At 31.0% G+C, this 7529-nt stretch overlaps 1 long non-coding RNA gene across 1 annotated transcript in view; it reads left to right on the top strand.

Annotated features, from left to right (window-relative positions):
* The first annotated feature begins 6051 nt into the window (after window positions 1-6051).
* LOC111985719 (uncharacterized) overlaps window positions 6052-7529 on the top strand; it is a 2558-nt gene continuing 1080 nt past the window's right edge. The window contains exon 1 of the long non-coding RNA XR_010631054.1: window positions 6052-6407. This is a non-coding gene — a long non-coding RNA (uncharacterized LOC111985719). The remainder of the gene's footprint in view (window positions 6408-7529) is intronic.

The following is a 7529-nucleotide window of genomic DNA, read 5'->3' as shown; positions in this document are numbered from 1 at the left end:
AAGGTATCATTAAATTTGCTTTTGTTGCTCAATAACTGATTGTTATATGAAAGATCAAGAGTTTGAAGTTCTTTGAGCTTTGTAGACTGATCAAATTCCACAATGCCACTCAAGTCATTTGATGAAATATCAAGCTCTATAAGATGAAATATCAAGCTCTATAAGATTCACAAGATTAGATATTGATTTTGGAATAGAACCATAAAGCATGTTATTTTCCAATCTAAGAATTTGTAAGGAATTGCTACTTTGGAATTCACCAATTTGACTAGTGAGTTGGTTATAAGACAAGTAAACTTTGGTGAGTCTTGTGAGGTTGGTCAAAAAATCAGGAATTCTACCTCTAAGGTTGTTGAATCTTAGGTCAATAAGATTGAGATCCTTTAGCTTTGAAAGTGATGGAATTTGACTGGTGAAGTATTTAGATCGGAGGAAAATTTTAGTAACTTTCGTGAGGTTCCCAATTGATGAGGGAATTGAACCTGCAAAATTGCAATTTTATGAGATTCAAACAATTTGCACAAACTATACATTGTAAATTGAAAGTGTTTATGGGATCTTTCCATTGAGATTGTTGTGTTCTAGACCCAAGTATGAAAGCATCTTGAGGTTTGAAAGTGATGATGGTATCTCACCACTAAAATGGTTTTTAGATAAATCCAAATAAGTGAGTTGTGTAAGGTTACTGAGTGATACAGGTATTGACGTAATCCCAAAGTCCTTAAGAATTTTAGATTGTCAATTGATTTCGGTAATTCTCCTGAGACATTAGTGTAAGAGAGATCCAAAAACCTTAAGGGACTTGTCAACTTTACCAATGGAAAAAACCCTCTGAGTTCAATATTAGACGTTAAAGTGAGTGTAAGTAGGTTTGGTAGGCGAAATATATCAACTAGTAAAATCCCTTGCAATTCATAGTTGAAGAGACTAAGGGTTGTCAATGAAGAAGAAAAATTCATCAAAGACCTAAAGCAGCGTTTGGATAACGCATTTCCAACATTTGTGTTTTCCCCTTAAAAAAAAAAAAAAAAAAAAACCCTTTTCGTGAAAAATCGTGAAGGTCAGGGTCTCATGCAATATTCACAGGACCCACAAACCTCTTTTTTCACACAAACTTTCATTAAAAATGGGTCTCACGGTACTATTCACATATTTAAAAATTATTTTATTATAGTGTTTTTAGTTTTCATCAAAAACCTAAGTGAAACAGAAGACATGTCAACCAAATCAAATGAAGTTCTCTTAGCATCTTCAAATTTTTAGCAAGCCTTCTAACAACAAATGTTTCGAGACTAACAAAATGATTTTGAGAAAGATCTAGTGAAGCCAATAGGGAGAGGTGCGATAAATGAAGTGGGACTTGGCCAAAAAACACACAACCTGGAAGGTTAAGATATCTCAACCTAGTAAATTGACCAAACCCAGATGAAATCAACGAAAGTTCAAAGTCATTGAAAGCAAGGTTGAGATGTTGTAAGTGAGAGAGAAGAAAGAGAGTACTATTTAAAGGGATGATGCCTTGAAGCCAGCTACAACTGAGGTCAAGGCCAATCAGGTTTTCCTTCACCCTATCACAAGTAACCCCATCCCATGAGCAGCAATCAGTGCCCTTTTTCCAAGACTCCATCTTTGGATAAGAATGCTGATAACCCAAAAGGTTACAATCATAAGAAGCAAATTCTGAAAAGGTAAATAATTGCTTAAAATGGAGTAATGCTAACTGCTGTTCTTGGGAGCACAGTGGTTTCAAAGTAGAGGCAATAGATGATGATGATGATGATGATGAAGTAAAAAGAGAATAGAAGAGCAGTAAGAGGTAGAAGTGTTGAGAGAGCCATATTAACCACCTCATAATTCCAAATGAGATCAGAGGCAAATATATTATGTCTTTAAAGCAGAGCTGGAAGGTGTGTATTTTATATGAAAGAGTGATGATAACTATCTCATAGTTGTACTTGTTATCTTCATTTTTTTTAAATTAATTTTTTAAAATTTTTATTTATCTTCTCAACAAAGCCATCATAGATTCTTTGATTTCTTAGGACAGGTTCGTTGATTTCTTATGGTCTATCATGACTTTGGCTAATGACTCAAGAAGCACTAATGTAATGGTACCTCTTCCGTTTTCCTTTCTTTCACAATCATTTTCAACAAAGCCATCGTAGTCTACACTTCAGATGATAGAATTCTAATGGGTGTCTCACAAACACTAACAATTTAAGTCTTAGTCTTTGTACTTGCATTTTAAGTCTACCCATTTACTTATTCCTTTTCCGTGACTAAGCTCCATTCATACCAGCCTCAATAACAATTTAGTAAAACTATAACTAGCTAAAACCTCAATATTTTCCTATTTAAGCTAACTTTGCTAAGAGTATTCATTTCAACATTTTGTGATAAATGGTTAAGACTGATGCAGAATGGTTTTGATTGAGTAGATCCCTGATTCCACCGAACGCATAATGGAAATGCAGTAAGACTAGATATCGTTCTGGATTAACAATAGCCTGGAAAACTCAGGGAAAGAAGTCTGGATTCTAGATTTTACTAGATATTTGAGAAGTTCTCAAAGAAAAATTTTATGCATGTAAATTTTTGTTGGCTTGTTAACCAATGCTCTTGTACACTTGTTAAGGAGGCTTTAAACGAATCCCACTTGTATAATTTTTTTTTTTTTGGGGGGGGGGGGGGGGGAGTGAATGCTTGTATTAGGAAGTGGTTGAAGTGACTTGAGTACTTATAAAAACGAAATCGATTGCAATTAAAAAATCAACCTTAATGAATGCACTAGGGCATTCATTAACTGGATCCATATGTTTTTTTATTTGATAATTCGATAGTTACAATGGGAGATAGAAAATTTAAACTCTGGATGTCTTTGTTGGAAACACTAAAAAAGCCAATTAAGCTACAAGACTCTTGGCCATAAGTTCCCATATTAGTCTTAAGAAATATTGCAAGTCAACTATTTTATGAGTTTAATTAATCAAAATATCAGATCTAACAAGAGCTATACTTTGGATTTGTCTACCTACTAACAATCCTTTAATGTGAATCATAAGTAAAATTTTGACTTAAAAAAATTCACAAACACCTAACAAATTAACATCATATAAAAAATTGTTACCAAAATGGTTACCAACAACATTGCTGGGTATTCACGTGAATGATTTGTCATTATTCAGATTGGTATCAAGCATTTGCATGTATGTGTGCATGTGTGTTGCTTATAAATTTTGCCACCCATGAAATTAAATCCCAGCTCTGCCATTGATCCTATGTCAAGTTCGTACGTACACTGATATTTTGATAAGTAAGATGTTACTTTATTGCGGTGTTGGCGTTTTAATCCATTAAAAACACTTTTAGTGCTTAGTGATTTTTTATTATTATTATTATAATCTTTTTTTTTTGTTGAGAAAAGTGCTTAGTGAATTCTGGTTGTTCGATAATATTTTTGTAATTTTGTTACATGCAGGCTTTATAAACACTAATAGCAGATCTGCACAATGCTCCAAAAAAAATTTGATGATTTTTTTTTTCTTTTAAGTAAAAAAATTAAAATAGTATATGAGATTTATAAGTTTTAGTCTCAATCCCTTCTTAAAATAAAGTGATTATTTTCTAATAAAATATAGTCAATACAATATATTAGATTTTGTGAATTAAGCTATCTATATATTTGTTATTAGAAAATGTTTTAAATTTTGTATATTTAAAAAAAAAAAACTTAATACATTTTACATTCAATTATTATATAATGCGAGGTATTTTGTAAATAAATTAATGTGTGGTTGGATTTTTTCTAGTACTCCTTACAAACAGTTCATCCTCTATATGTTTTGAGTGGCTAAAGGAGGAAGCATGTATAAGCAAATCCATAACTTAATATTAGAAAAAAAAAAAAATACAAAACTTTAATAACATAAGAAAAATATAATTTTATCAAGATACTTATTGATATTATGCTGAAAATTTGACATAATTGTCAATTAAACAGCTCCCCTTTCAACATACACCTCTCCTCCCAAAGCATCATCAAAGAGGACAAAATGGACAATGGTGAACTGAATGGACCGAAGTGGACTAGTGTGAACTGAAATGGACCAAAATGGACTAAAATAGATTGAAATAGACCAATGTGGACCAAATTGGTCAGAAGTGGACCAAATTGGATGGACTGAAGTGGACCGGATGGACTGAAGTGGATTGAAATAAAACGAATGAACAGAATGGATTGAAGTGGACCGAAATGAATTGAATGGACCGAAATGCTATGTTGATGTGGTCCAACATGAGCATAACAATAATAAATATTATGCTTAAGCATTTAGGTATTATATAAACTAGCCACAAACTCGCGCGTTGCGCGTGATAATTATTTTTATGGTGGTTTTATTAAAAATTTTTGTACAATTTAAACTAATTTAATAATGAGTAATGTATTTTGTAATTATATTTTTATTTATTATAGGAACAATCATAAATGTAATATAAGAAGAATCCAAACACCTAAAAAATGTAAACTAAAAAAAATTAATAAAACTTAATAATGATTAATTGAACTAATATTTGGATAAATTTTGTATTTGATAATCTATTAAGGTTATTTTTTTTGTAGAAATTATAATTTCAGCCACCCAAAACATATTATCAAATAAACAATTATTAGCAAAATCTAAGAATTAAATTTCTTTGCATGTATTGTTATAAAATAATAATAATAAAAATAAAATTGCAAAAGTTAAAATTTGTCACCGATTATTTTCGTTTGGCTAACCTTTGCTTTTCTTTAAATGAATGGCATTATAGAGTACTTCTAATATAACTATTAAGAGTACTTTGTCCATCACAAAGGATTAGAAAATAAACAAAAATTAGTAAAGTCTCATAGTTTATCATCTAAATTGAGCATTATAAAAAATCATGTTATGTAACAGAATAAATACCAAATTATCCAAATCATGCTATGTAATAGAATAATATTATATTTTTATATGTTATATTTAATTCTTTAGAATGCAATAGGATAACATTTAACAATCAAAGAGAATAAAAAAAAAAAATAACAAAAATAACAAAAATTTAAAAAACAAAACTAAATCACATTAACCCAAAATAGAGTTTTAAAGAATATAAAAAATTATCAACCTAAAGTAGAGATGCAAGAAAAAAAAATTCACCAAAAAATTTATAGAGAGAGAGAGAGAGAACTATTTTTTTTGTGAGGGAAAACTATGCATAGAATAAAAGAGATAGTGACAAATTTATAGTAAGAAGGTGTGAATAAGAAGAGACAAAAATAAAGGAAGATGAAGCGAAAGAGGAAGAATGATATTAATGTAGAGGGTAGTGGGGGGATGAAAAGGTAAGAGAGGGAGAAAGACTGAGGAAGTAGTGGGGAGATGAAATGGTAAGGGAGAGAGAAAGGTTGGAGAAGTGTAAATATTAAAAAAAATAAATGTTGAAAATAATTATAGGAAATTGGAAAAAAAAAAAAAAACCCTAAAGCTTGAAAGGCTTCAAAGTTTTTTTTTTTTATTTATTTATTTTATTTTTATTTTTTAAAACTGAAAATGTAACACCCCGACCCAATTTTATAATAAACTATGTATTTAAGTGATTAATTATTGTTTTAAGCCACTTTCAAGAGTATTTAATAAATATATTATTTTATAATACTTTTGAATAAGAACTGTAGAGATTATAAATAATTGAATGCTTAATTTTATTATGTATATATATATATATATATATACTAAGTATAAGAATGTACAAAACTTTATTAAGTGGTTGAGTTATGATATATATATATATATATATATATGGTTGTAGGTGTTTTAATGAAGCATGATACATGGATAGTATAGTAGAAATTCAACTCACATGCAACCAATGAGAATTCAAAACAAATAATGCTAAGCATCATGCATGTTGACAAATCAAAAGGCCAAGACTTGGCCGGCCATGCAATCACCAAGTGCCACCTTATTCATTCTTTGACTTTCTCAAGCAAATAGAACATCCAAGAGGTAATTCCTCTCTAATTTCCACGGGTACACACACACAAAAATCAGAAAAGTCACACACCTTGCCCATTTTCTCTTAAGGAAAGAGCTAGGAAGCTCCCCTTAAGCCTTTCTCTCTAACACACGTATCTCCCACCCCAAAAGTCCACACTCTTTATCCTCTTTGGCTGCTCAAAAGTCTTCTCCTTATCTTTCTTTTGCTGAACCAGAAAGTTCAGCACTCTTTCTCTTCTCCTTCATCTTTATTCTGGTTTCTTTCTTCTTCCCCTCTCACACGGCTGTAACTCTCTTTCACCCTCTCAACAAAAATCATAGACAACTTTCTCTATGAAGAAATTAAGAGCCTAAACCCTAAGGTTTCATCTTCAAAGTATGTAGGTAAGTAATCAAAACTTCATTTGATTTTGGGTATGTTGATAGTATAATTGTTTTGTTATTTCTATTTCTTATCCTCTGTTCTGTTTTGTGAGACTGAACTTGTGATTCTGTTTTTTTTGTAAGTTTAAAAAGTGATGGTGTTATGAGCTATTGGATGCTTATTAGGGTTTTTAAATATGTATGGTATAGGTATAAAAATACCCATATGAAATGATGGCCTATTGCTATTTGTTAATGATTTTAGAAAGAACATGCACTGAAGCTATCCCTGTGACAGGTTTGATGTTTGCCAAAAGAAAATTCTGTATTAAATTGTATATAGTGAATTTGGATGCTAGGGTTATTTTCTATGAAAGCTAAGACATATACGGTTGTTATGGAATTGGTCTCACAGTATTTGGATGAGTAGAAAAATAATGGTTTAATTTTTAAGTTGCAAGAAATTTTGTCAGGACAGATTTGAGTATTCTGTCTTCCGTGATTTTTAGTAAATCATGGGTTTATGCTTTGATTCCGAAATTTTATGGTACATACGGGACATATAGAGGAGTGGTTCTGTAAAATTTCGTGACAATTTGATGTGTGTGGACAGCCCATTTGTATTTTACAAATGGGGCATATGCAGCTGGAATAGAACAGTGAACAGTAAGGGACATGCTTAACTTTGAGGATTTAATTCTATAGCTAGGTTGAACGTTTTGAGCTATAATCTAATATGCTTATCTCTTGGTATGTCTCGATCATAGATTAATTTTGTGTAACTTGTTTTGAGGTTTAGTACTCAAATGAAGGGTTCTAAACCATGTGACGGCTGTATTTATGAAGCTGTTTTGTCCGACGTGTTGTATGTTACCATATGAATGTATATAGTTACATGACCATGCTTAAAGGATTCTATGTTATGCATGCATTATTGTCCTAAGCTCAAAGTACCTTTTTTAAAATGAAGGTAGCTCTTCTAGAGATATGCTATTAATGTGAAAATGTTGGTTTCTCTATGGTTGGTGCATAATGATGTTTGATGAATGTATTTTTGTTTGTGGGAACCTCTTTGAGGTGGGATTAGGATTTCTTTGATTATTAAGAAATAGACTTTGAGATGAATGTGTAAGTTATGTTAAG

Source organism: Quercus suber, unplaced genomic scaffold (assembly GCF_002906115.3).
Source record: "Quercus suber isolate HL8 unplaced genomic scaffold, Cork oak 2.0 scaffold_193, whole genome shotgun sequence".
Classification (NCBI taxonomy): Eukaryota; Viridiplantae; Streptophyta; class Magnoliopsida; order Fagales; family Fagaceae; genus Quercus; species Quercus suber.
This window is presented reverse-complemented; position numbering and strand designations above follow the sequence as displayed.